General features: G+C 38.6%; 1 long non-coding RNA gene across 2 annotated transcripts in view; it reads right to left on the bottom strand.

Moving 5' to 3' along the window:
• Window positions 1-8,390, bottom strand: part of LOC123593131 — a 30,995-nt gene extending 22,605 nt beyond the window's left edge. For both annotated transcript variants that reach the window (XR_006710146.1, XR_006710145.1), the window contains exon 1: window positions 8,126-8,390. This is a non-coding gene — a long non-coding RNA (uncharacterized LOC123593131). The remainder of the gene's footprint in view (window positions 1-8,125) is intronic.
• Window positions 8,391-13,265: the final 4,875 nt, after the last annotated feature.

Genomic DNA, 13,265 nt, shown 5'->3' with positions numbered 1-13,265 from the left:
TAATGAAAACATTGTCTTTATACAAATTACAGAGTAGGAGAAGTGGAAGTGTCAGAAATAATTCCATTAGCTTTCGCGAAAAATCCTCTCTGTGGTAGTAGGCACTCCATTCCTTGGGTGTCAGAGATCAATAAATGGGAGCAAATATGAACCCATCCAAGGAATATCGTGGGAAATATTGCCATCACCAGCAGGTTCGATTCTTGTTGAAATGCACAAAAAATTAGACCCATCATCTCTGAATTTGTTTTCATGAGTCAGTGGCTACCGCGGGCTCTGGGGGGGTGCGTTTTGGTGACTTGCCAGGTTTGCCACATCCTTGCTGCTGGTATCTGGTTTCAGGGCAGCTCACAAAGGATCACCTGTGAAAGCGGTGACATTCCTGGATTGGGACACCCCTGTAATTAACTGCCACCTGCGGTGTCTCGGAAATGAAGCTCACTTTCTCCTTCCAGGCTCTCATTTCGTTTTTGTTCCTGCCTTTTGTTTCTCCCCTGTTACTGCCAACACACACACCACACTTTCATTCACTTTGCTGGAATTGTTCCACTCTGAATTATCAATCCCTCCATCTCTACTCTCTCTCTCTTTTTCTTTTCTTTCTCCCATGCCCTCCTCCCACTTTTTCTTTCCCAGCTTGTCCTAACAAAGGGTTAGGGAAAGTCTCAGCTAGGGGCTCTTAACCTGGGCCCTTGGATAAAATTCAAGGGGCTTGTGAACTTGGAAAAAGGATTTTCACTTCTACCCTGTAGAAATTCAGCCTCTCCTTCTAGTATGACTACTGGCGACTAATCACCCAACGAGCGTCAGCAGAAAACACACTTCTTTTCATTTTACATTAAGGTTGCTGCAAAATCTCAAATGAGGTTTATGTCTGTCACTACTTCAAAATTAGACCAGCAGCTAGATCATATGATATATTATATTCATAAAGAGGCAAAATTATTACCTATCTCACAAATTTTAAAAAATGTGGTAACTGTTTTTCAATACAACTGGTTTTCTTTGCAACCTTATATATTGTGTCTCATTCATTTACAACCATTATTCTGACACAGGTTCATAGGCTCCATCAGTCTGTCAACGGAGTGCAGGGCACAAAAAGAGCTAAAACTGTTCTGTAAACAAATAGTCAGGGCTGGAAATCCAAGCCTGTTTCTTTGGTGTCCCAGGATAGACCAAGTTATCAGGTTTTTAAAAGGCGTGAGGCATTAAAAATTAATTTTTATAATCTTTAATTAGAATAATGTTGCACATGACACTTTTGGTGTTAATGATGAACAGGAAATGTTTGGTGATGTTGGTTATTTGAATTCTGGAGAGCTAAGGGCAGTAGGCAGCTGCTGGGTATCCTCCTGGGAAAAGTGTGAAGGTGTGAAGCCAAAGGTATGATGCACCAGATTCAGCCTTTAGCGTTATGGAAGCAGGAATGGGGGGAAATCAAGAGCCGAATCTGAGGAATGGGAAGGTTCTTTAAGGTCATTATGATTTCAGATCATTCATTTTTAATTTAGCCTCTCAAAACTTTTAGATTCTACTAGTAGAAAATTTATCTTGTATCTTTTATCATCCCAGACCAGATAAATTGCACTTATATCCAATAAGCTGTTTTAGAATTCTTAGTTTTCACAAATTGGGTTTGCCAAAAATGGGCAAACCAGCTTCTCCCACCAAACCAGTCCGTATTATTAATGCTGCTCTAAAGTGTAGGGTATAAAGCTCTGATGTGGACTGAAGGCCAGACCAGATGTATGCTCTGGCTGGATTTACCCCTCATTTTTATTTTAGTTTTTAAAATTTTTTACATGTTTACTTATTTTTGAGAGAAAGAGAGAGCACAAGCAGGGGAGGGGCAGAGAAAAAAGGAGACACCGAATCTGAAGCAGGCTCCAGGCTCTGAGCTATCAGCATAGAACGCGATGTGGGGCTCGAACCCACAAACGGCAAGATCATGCATGACCTGGGGTGAACTTGAACGCGTAACTGGCTGAGTCACCCAGGTGCCCCTACCCCTCATTTTTAAATGAAAGTTTAAAATATACTTAGAAATAGAAGGAATTGCATGGTTAGCACCTATGCTAACCACCTTGGTCTTACCATTAGTTGATATTTATATTCACTTTATTATAAACATATCCATTCCTCTACCTGTCCATCAACCCACCTTATTTTTTAAAAAGTTAATTTCAAAGTGAGTTATAGACATCTGGTACACTTCAGCAAGCATATCATTATAGTTCCTTTTTGTTTTTCTTTTTGAGGTAAAATTTGTATATAATGAAAGGCATATATTTTAAGTGTACCATTTCTGGAGTTTTGACAAAGGCATACACCTGTGTAACCTACCCCATCCCGATATAGAATTACTCCACCCCACCTCACCGGCTCAAGCCCCTTCCCACTTAGTCCCCATGCCACCGCCCCCACAGCTAATCACTGTTCTGAGTTGTGCACTAGCAATTAGTTTTGCCTTGCTGCAATAACATGTTTTAGGCTACAAAATTAATACATATTAATTAAAGATCATCTTAAAACAACATGTAAATAACATAATGGGGGGAGGCAGTGGCTGGGTGGCTCAGTTGGTTAAGTGTCTGACTTCAGCTCAGATCATGATCTTTTGATTTGTGATTTTGAGCCCTGCATCCAGCTGTCTGCTGTCCCTGCAGAACTGGCTTTAGATCCTCTCTTCCCCTTTCCCATTCACACTCTTTCTTCACTCTCAAAAATAATAATAATAATAATAATAATAATAATAATAATAAAGAACATAATAGAGGGGCACCTGGGTAGCTCAGTTGGTTAAGCAATTGCCTGTTGATTTCAGCTGAGGTCATGATCTCACAGTCGTGACATTGAGCCCCACTGTCTGGCTCTTCGCTGGGCATGGAGCCTGCTTAAGATTATGTCCCTCTGCCCCTCCCCCACATGTGCTCTCTCTCCCTCTCTCTCCCTCTCTCTCCCTCTCTCTCTCTCTCTTTCTCTCTTTCAAAAAAAAAGAGAACATAATGGGGATTATAAAATATATAAAACATTCTGTAGTCTTCATTTTCACTTAAACATTTTCTCAATTAATTAAAAGCTCTTCATAAAAATAACTTTGAATGGCTACATAATGTTGACACTTTGAATGAGCTCCTGTAATCCTATAATGGCCCTTGAGTTCCTTCTTTCCCCTAGTGTAATCTTCAGCCATCAGAAGGAAGGTGTGATGGATTCAGTAAACAGGCCAGCTGGAAGACAGGCCAGCTGAGAAAGGAACATTCTATTTCAATTGCTCTAGTCATGTTCTCCTTCCCCCTTTGCTGAGCTGTTTATACCTCAGCTGTTGGCTTCTATGGTGATTTCTCTTACTCTCTAATCCTCTTTCTTAGTTACTAAAATCTCCTTCTGTTCATGCCCTGTTCCGAAGGCATTCTGAAGCATTTCTAATGAATGCTCACTTGGTTTTAATCACCCAGGAACTGAATGTGACAAGCTGCAGTGGTCCTGGGCTTACAGGAGACAAGGTCCTGCTCCATGCTGGGGCCCTTTGCACCAGATTGACAGCAGTGGACATGAGTTGGTCTGGAGCCACAGATGTGGGTGTGATGGCTCTCATACAAGGAGCTTCAAGGTAATGCACCAAGAGTTACCCTGCCGTGCCTCCAGTTAATTCACTGATAACACATTTTTGGAAATAAGACTTCTTGCTCTTGTTATATGTAAGCCACTGTTTGTTTTTTTTTAATTTTTGATGTTGATTTATTTTTGAGACAGAGAGAGACAGAGCATGAGCTGAGAGGGGCAGAGAGAGGGAGAGACAGAGTCCGAAGCAGGCTCCAGGCTCTGAGTGGTCAGCACAGAGCCCGACGTGGGGCTCGAACTCGTCAACCGTGAGATCATGACCTGAGCCAAAGTCGGATGCCCAACCGACTGAGCCACGTAGGCACCCCAAGCCACTGTTTTTTTTTTTAATGTTCTACTTATTTATTTTGAGAGATAGAGAGAAAGAGAGTCAGAGAGAGATGGAGAGAGAGAGAATCCTAAGCAGACTTTGAACTGTCAGCTCAGAACCCAATGTGGGGTTCAATCTCATGACCTGAGATCATGACCTGAGCCAAAATCAAGAGTTGGCACTTAACTGACTGAGCCACCCAGGCTCCCCGCAAGCCACTGTTCTAAGTTCTATTTATGAATTATATTAACCCCTATGATGTAGGTGTTCTTGCTATTTTCTTCAATTTGCTGAGAGAAAACTTAGGCAAATGAGATCAAGTAACGGGTCTAACTTCACACATCGAGTTAGGTAGTAGAGTCTGTATTGGAGCCTAGAGTCTCATCACCCTCTGCCTTATATCTGTTTCCTGCAGAAAGAAAACAGTGAGGATGGATTTAATGTTTGGCTGTACTCAAGCCATGATTTTTGTAGAGTCAGCCCTGTTAATATAAGTTCACAGCCAGGAGTGCCAGATTTCTAGATGGAGCAGAGTCCAGAGCAGGGATCAGAACACTTTACCTCTAAAGAGCAGGTAGTTTATTTTTAGGTTTTGCAGGCCATACGGTCTGTCATAACTACTCAACTGTGCCTTGGTAGGAGTCATACACAATATGTAAGCAAATTAACCTGGTCATGTTCCAGTAAAACTTTGTTTTCAAAATCAGGTGGCAGGTGACATTTGGGCCATGGGCCATAGTTTGTTGACCCCTAGTTGAGAGAAGTAGTTAGTGTTATGAGTATGACTTTTTTGAGAGTCAGATGAAAGTAATGGATTCCTTACCCATAATGAGCCACATAAACACATGCATAAAACCTTTTACATATGTTGATAAGTATATTAATATATATAAATATGTGTATGTCTGTAGTATATGTAGGTATATATCACCTGATACACATATGTGTATATTAATTGGTATGATATATTTACACTTACTAATATATTGCCTTGAACATTTATTCTTTTCAGAAAAATCAGAACATAATCTTTTCAAATAACTTATCTCATAAATATCTTTCATGCAAAAGTTAATTCCATCCCTGACAACCTGAAAAAGTTCCAAATTGCATAATTAAAGCATAAAGCAAAAATTAAATCTGCTCCAGTGAAACTCTATAAAGGCTGTTCCTGAATGCAAATATCATCTTTAACATCCTAATGGTTGTGACTTTTTGTTTTGATGGTAACAGAAGCTGAGAGCTGACGGCCCTGACTTACAGAGGCACATAAATAGAATCAGAACTCTAGAAGGTCTCTTTATCAGATAATGGTTGATGGATATCAAGGCATTCTGGATTTCCCAGAGGCTCTTAAGTTGAAATGATATTGCATTACTTCCTTTGTTCCTAAAGCAAGAGGTCACTGTGGCAAGGTTTTCATCATCGGTGCTGTTTATGGCAGCAAGAAAAGGATTACAGATCTACATTTACATTTTAAGGGTCACCTGAGTTTAAGAAACACATAAAAGACTTCTGCAGTGTTTCTGATTATCTGCAGAGTTCTACTTGCAGAAGTACTCTGGTGATAGAAAGTTGTCATAGTCCTTGAATCAGTCAGGAGAAGCTAGATTATGTTGTAACCAAGAACCTCCAGACCTCAGGAGCTTAAAACAACAAAGGTTTATTTCTTGCTCATGTCCATCCTGGATGGGTTGGAGGCTCCAGTCCACAGCTACCCTGGGCTAAGACCAGGGCCCGGGCTAGAAGAGTAAGCACTGTCTGGAATCCTGGCAAACGTCACAGAAGAAGGAAAAGAGAACGTGGTGAAGTGTGCACCAGATCCTAACGCCACTGATTATATTTCATAGTCAAAGCAGTGAGCCCCACCTAATGTAGAATTGCAATCCGAGCACATTTCTAGAAGGAAAGAGAAAGCCAGACAATTTTGAACAGCCATCCTGATATGATAATTGACCTTTTCTAATCCCTTCTTCTAGAGTAGAATTATGACCAAAGTAGTTTTTAGTTTTCCACCTGCCTCTTTAACCACCCAGTCCCTAGCTCTGATGAAGTTGATAACTCTTCCAGCAGTACGCAAGGCTTCTTTCAGAATTTTTAATAGAATCTTTGATATCAATATGTCAGATGCAGAAGTCATAATGGCTTTTCCATCCCAAGTAGCAAAACCAGATGTATTGTCAATCATCACAAATGTAATTTCTACACACAGGGTCCATAAGAACAGTTTAAGAAATGTATTTTAGTATCATTTTGAAGATATCAATGTCTTTACTGGTTTCCCAAAAGGGGAAAGTGAGACAGGAATCCACTGTTGACGATGTCCCCAAGTATATAACAGATGAAAACCAGGAAATGGCTGCACTGAGAAATATCAATAATTTCATCCAGTTGCCTATGTAAGGAGAATAGAGCAACTTGCAACTCCTTCATGGCCTGCTTCAAAATTGCAGATGGCATGCCTGATGGGGAGGGAAATCTCTATCTCCAGAGCTATTGTCTCAGTATTCTTCCTTTGCTCCAGCAATAATGTAAGATACACATTTCTGTAACATATGACTTTACTAATATTCCTTCAATCAGGCTTCTCAACATGAAAACTTTCCTTATAGGATCTTCTAAGATAAGAATTTTATATTAAGCCTTGCTTTTAGAAAGAATCCATACTGCTAAACTAATCTGGTGTCAGGTAAGATGCTTTTGTAGCTGTTTTGATTTTGTGCATCCAATGGGAAGGAATGTGTCATATAAAAAACATGGTTGCTTTTATGTCCCATTATATATGGTGGTAAATCTAAAATTAAAGGCTATGTAAGACTCACTGTATTTTATTTCTTTGTTAATTTCTAGCTGAAGCCTGGACTGCTGTTGAGCATAGAGAATATTTATAAGGGTCATGACGTCATTGTATGTTTTCTTTAATTTACAGAAAGCCATTCTTGACTTAATAACATGATGGTGATGATGGAAATGACTACACCCAGGAATATACCATAGCCCTTAAACAACCAGGTTCCTTGGACACAACCAAAGCCTGGATAAAATAATTTGAAATGAAAATATATTTTCTAAAAAGGCAAAATCAAAGTTACAGAAAAGAAATCCAAGAAATAAAGATAAATATTTGTGCCTGATTTATCGAGCCCTCCCCAAGTAGATAAACCAAAATTGAAGTGCATTGTTTACTAAAACAAAATTCCTCTTTAGCTTTTTTAAAATTATTTTTTCAATGTTTATTTTTGAGAGAGAAAGTGTGTGTGTGTGTGAGAGAGAGAGAGAGAGAGAGAGAGAGAAAGAAAGAACAAGTAGGGGAGGGGCAGAGAGAGAGGGAAACAGAATCTGAAGCAGGCTCCAGGTTGTGAGCTGTCAGCACAGAGCCCGAAGCAGTGCTTGAACCCATGAGCCAGGACATCATGATCTGTGCTGAAGTTAGAGGCTTAACCGACTAAGCCACCCAAGTGCCCTTCCTCTTCAGATATTTTGATGCTATTTGAATAAATAAAGAACTGCACCTGCAAGCTTTTGCTATGAAATTCTTCTTTTTAAATAGAGACATTATTGAGATGTAATTTTTTTTTTTTTTGTAAACTTCCAGCCTTCAAGAACTGTCCATTAATGGATGCCAGATTACAGATAAAGCCATTAGAGCTTTAGTGAAAAAACATGGAAACAGGTAATAGTGATAAGCTTCTCATTTACATATACCTTACATTTATGTATCACCTAGCATTACACAGAGAGCATTCTATGGTCTTATTTGTATTATGTTATTTGGTGTTTCATCAAGCACTCATTTTCCCTATTTGTCAGTTGAATAAACTGAGGCCCAGGGCCACTAAGTGACATGCTAACTGGCACACAGTAAGATACAGAAGCTAGACTTTCCAGTTTCAAGCAGAGTATTCTTTGTGTTCTGGAACATCTGAAGGAAAGATCTGGAAAACATTTTCTTCTCCTCTTGTTCAGAACCTCAAGGCTAATCACAAATAACTACAGACTTTCCCCATCATGATTTAATGATGAACTGTAAGAGTTAATACCATGCATTTACCCCACCATTGTGGAAAGATCACATGACTATAATTTCAGCAGCTGTCATTTCCCCACACTCTGGGGGAGGAGTTGCCCACCCACTATAGTAAGATGACCAGGAGCAGATGGCATTGTGCGAAGGCACTGCAGACTCACAGGATAGGGCTGGATGAGGTTTGCTTTCTGTAACATGAAGGCTCACCAAGCAGGGGTGCGTGGAGTCCTCAGATAAGGTATCTGGTCTCTCAGGGCGGCAGCTGCTGCTTCCACACCTACAGGAAACATTGAGAAAGAAGCTTCATGAATAGCAGGGCTGGCTTCTTCATATTTCTGGGGTGAGATGATTCAGAGGATGACACATTTTTATTCCTCTGGTTTGAGTCTGCTTCTGATTTGTGGACATTCCAAAGTAGTCCGGGGAGTCCAGCCCAGTGTGAGACCAAGGTGCACGGGACTCTATGCATAAACAGCTCCTGGACAAACAGAACTTTTATCTCGGCCACTCCCCGGGGAGAGAGGCTACTACCTTCTCTTCAACTTTTGTTTGTTTTTTTTTTAATAAAATTCCCAATGTTACCAGCCTGGGAAAGTCTAATGAAGTAGTACATTAGATGTGATGATGTTTTAAAAACATGGAAAATGATGAATCTGATGTGAATTGGGAGTTTGATATTTTGTCAAGAATCTGTTTGAAACATCCTCACTCTGCTTAACTCTCTTCTTCATAATTTTATAAACCATGAGGCATAGGAATATGTTTAATATTGTGCTTTTGGAAAGACTGAGAGGCTCTAGATATTTGCTTAAGACTGTGGTTATTTTTGATACCTTAGACTTTCTACTTTATAAGGAGAAAAATATTCTATGAAACTGCTTCAAATCACTGATCAACTTTTTATGAAGAGAAAGTATTGGATGGATTATAATTTGTTTACAGAATATCTATCCTTTAGCCTGTTGACATGTTATTTACTGTTTTCTCAAACCTTCTCTGTGAATCATTCTTTGAGTAGGAGGGGAAAAAATGGAATCATATAAGCCTGCTCATTGGTTATGTGAATTTAGGAAAGTTATACACTTTCTGAGTCCCAGTTACCTTATTTATAAAGTATGGGTCAAATGATTATCAGAGAGAGCTCCTATGAAAATTAAGGAAATTTTTACTAAATAAAAACAAAACAAAACAAAAACACCCACCTCGCAGTGACTGGTATTTAGTATGTCCTTCGTAAATGCCACTTTGTTTTATTCCAGCCTACATTGATTGTCCACTTCTCTGAATGCCTGTATCAGACTGTTTATTCCCCAATATTTCTATATGATAACCTTGTCTCCTGAAGCAACTTTTAAAGCAAGACTACATTTTGCACCTGTGGGATCTGACACACTACACAAATAATTTGGGAAAACACCATGAATCCTCCCAAGGTCAATAGCCTGTGAATTGTGTAATAGTTCATTTGGTAGAAAAACACACCAAGGAGCATGACCCCTGTGATTGAAAAAAAAAAAAAAGTGCAGCTGGCCAATAAAAAGCCTCATCAAATTGAATTCTGATTGGCAAAGTGTATGAGTAAATTAAGAAGGTCAGCATTTCTTACATAAGTTGGCAGCCGGCTCTGGTTTCTCTGAATTATCTCAAGTTTCTTGAATCCTTGTCCTTGTACAATTTTGACAGAAGTCAACATTAAATGGAAAGATAAAACCAGAAATGAAGTCTTGGCAGAGAATTCCAAAATGGTCCCTGTTGTTTCAAATTGCACCTTTGCTCCTTCTGGAATAGTAATCATTTGGTTTCGAAAAATTCCAGTATATTGTCCTTGTTTCATTGTTATAACTATTACTGTTTGGATACATTTGCTTTTAAGTGTTATTAATAAGTTGTTTTAAATTTTTTTTAATGTTTATTTATTTTTGAGAGAGAGAGAGAGAGAGAGAGCATGAGTGGGGGGAAGGGCAGAGAGAGAGGGAGACACAGAATCTGAAGCAGGCTCCAGGCTCTGGGCTGTCAGCACAGAGCCTGACACAGGGCTCGAACTCACGAACCGTGAGATCACGGCCTGAGCTGAAGTTGGTGCCTAACCAGCTGAACCACCCAGGCGCCCATAATACATTGTTTTTTAATAGTTGTAGCTTTTTTTGTCTTTAACATTTTAGCAAATACTTTCTTACATTATTTAAAACTTGCGATTAACATCAGTTTAATGTTTGCAAAATTTATTAGCCATCTCTGAAGTGTTGAGCAGTTAAAGGTCTCTAATATTTGAAAGTAAATACTGCTCTAATGATACATCTTTCTGCATGGAGATTCCTACAGCTTTTTTATGACTATGAATTTAGGCTAGAATATGTACAGGGAGATTTCTAGGTCTAACTGCATGAAAATACCTTAAAGTCTTGATTCACAGGACACCTGGGTAGCTCAGTCAGTTAAGCTTCTCCCCACTGTTCATCTTGGCTCAGGTCATGGTCTCACAGTTCATGAGTTCAAGCCCCACATCTGCCTCTGTGCTGACATCATGGAGCCTGCTTGGGATTCCCTCTCTCTCTCCCCCTCTCACTGCCCCCTCCTCTGCTCATGCTCTCTCTCTCTCTCTCAAAATAAATAAACTTAAAAAATTTTTTAAAATTCTTGATTCACATATCCAGATGATTTCAAGGATGGAATTTATGCTCCATCAACAGTGGAATAGAATGCCTGTTCATCATACTCCTGTCAGTCACTGTTCCTTGGAGTGGGGTAGAATTGAGGGGCAGGGACAAAGTGAACATCACTGATTTAATAAGGAAAAAAAGATGTTGCATGCTTACTTTAATACTCCTGTCTTTGCTTGGTTTTGTATTCATATGTTAGCTATATGCATTTCTTCAATTGTAAATTTTCCATTCAAGTTTTATGGAAGGCATAGTGATTTTTGTAACAAAGACATTATATCCATTTCTTTTAAGATAACAGAGCTCTTTTCTCTCTAGATATTAATTATATCTATATTTTCTTTTATTTCTTATATATTTGTTGAAAATTGACTCAAACCCATAGGGAATTTTAAATGCAATGGTTATTTTTTAAATATAAAAACAAAGCATTTTTCTTAAATTGAAACATACAGAATTGAAGAAAATAAAAATTGCCCTTAATTTTACTACCAATTGAGGTGTTCACATCTGATCAATTTCTTTCAGTCTTTTTTTCTGTTTGTTAAAAAAGTAATTACACAAAACCATGATCACAAGGATAGAGTTTTGTACTATTTATTTTCATTGACTACATTGAAAGAATATTCTCAATTCATTAAATATCCTTTGAAAGAATAATTTTTGATGGTTGCATAAAATTAATATACAAATTCACTAACATATTTGAATGGTTTCTGAATGTTTGCTATTATATATGATATGATGAAAAATCTTAGGATGGAGACTTAGAGATGAAATTACTGAACATAAGTATTGCAAAATAGCTTTCCAGAAAGTGGTAATAGTATATATTCCAGCAGAATGTAGAAGTGTTGCTCTAACCTTGTTTTGCTGGCATTGAGCATTATTATAATTTTAAATACAAATATTTGCTTCTTTTATATAATTAAGTCATGCTTTATCATTTTACTTTGTTGTTCTTTGATAGCAGATTTGAACATTTAATAGAACATTTGTTTCCCAAAAAAAGAACATTTATCAGAAGTTTATTATTTGTTTCTATTCTTCTGTGAAATATATGTTTATATTTCAGAGGTTTTATTTCTTTTTTAAGAACTCTCAATATAGAGGATATTAATCTTCTATCATAGCTATTGCAAGCATTTTTCCAGTTTTGCATTTACATTTAAAAACTTCTATGTTCAGAATAGAGAACCCAGAAATGGACCCACAAACATATGACCAACTAATCTTTGACAAAGCAGGAAAGAATTTCCAACGGAATAAAGACAGTCTCTTCAGCAAATGGTGCTGGGAAAACTGGACAGCGACATGCAGAAGAATGAACCTGGGCCACTTTCTTACACCATACCCAAAAATAAACCGGGGGGCGCCTGGGTGGCGCAGTCGGTTAAGCGTCCGACTTCAGCCAGGTCACGATCTCGCGGTCCGTGAGTTCGAGCCCCGCGTCGGGCTCTGGGCTGATGGCTCAGAGCCTGGAGCCTGTTTCCGATTCTGTGTCTCCCTCTCTCTGCCCCTCCCCCGTTCATGCTCTGTCTCTCTCTGTCCCAAAAATAAATAAATGTTGAAAAAAAAAATTAAAAAAAACAAAAAAAACAAAAAAACAAAAAAAACAAAAATAAACCGGAAATGGATGAAAGACCTAAACATAGCACAGGAAGCCACAAAAATCCTCGAGGAGAAAGCAGGCAAAAACCTCTTTGACCTCAGCCACAGCAACTTCTTACTCAACACGTCTCCAGAGGCAACGGAAACAAAAGCAAAAATGAACTACTGGGACTTCATCAAGACAGTGAAGGAAACAATCAGCAAAACTAAAAGGCAACTGACGGAATGGGAGAAGATATCTACAAATGACATATTAGATAAAGGGTTAGTATCCAAAATCTATAAAGAATTTATCAAACCCAACACTCAAAAAACAAATAACCCAGTGAAGAAATGGGCAAAAGACATGAATAGACACTTCTCCAAAGAAGACATCCAGATGGCTAACAGACACATGAAAAATGCTCAACATCACTCATCATCAGGGAAATACAAATCAAAAGCACAATGAGATACCACCTCACACCTTTCAGAATGGCTAAAATTGACAATTCAGGCAATGACATATGTTGGCAAGGATGCAGAGAAAGAGGAGCCCTTTTACACTGCTGGTGGGAATGCAAACTGGTATAGCCACTCTGGAAAACAGTATGGAGTTTCCTCAAAAAATTAAAAATAGAACTACCCTATGACCCAGCAATTAATTGCACTACTAGGTATTCCAAGGGATACAGGTATGCTGTTTCAAAGGGACACATGCACCCCCAATGTTTATAGCAGCACTATCTACAAGAGCCAAAGTATGGAAAGAGCCCAAATGTCCACTGACTGATGAATGGATAAAGAAGACGTGGTATACACACACACACACACACACACACACACACACACACACACACGCGATGGAGTATTACTTGGCAATCAAAAATAATGAAATCTTGCCATTTGCAACAACGTGGAGGGAATTAGAGTGTATTGTGGTAAGCAAAATTAGTCAGAGAAAGGCAAATATCATATGACTTGACTCATATGTGGAATTTAAGATGCAAAACAGATGAACATAAGGGAAGGGAAGCAAAAATAATATAAA

Source organism: Leopardus geoffroyi, chromosome D4 (genome assembly GCF_018350155.1).
Source record: "Leopardus geoffroyi isolate Oge1 chromosome D4, O.geoffroyi_Oge1_pat1.0, whole genome shotgun sequence".
Lineage (NCBI taxonomy): Eukaryota > Metazoa > Chordata > Mammalia > Carnivora > Felidae > Leopardus > Leopardus geoffroyi.
This window is presented reverse-complemented; position numbering and strand designations above follow the sequence as displayed.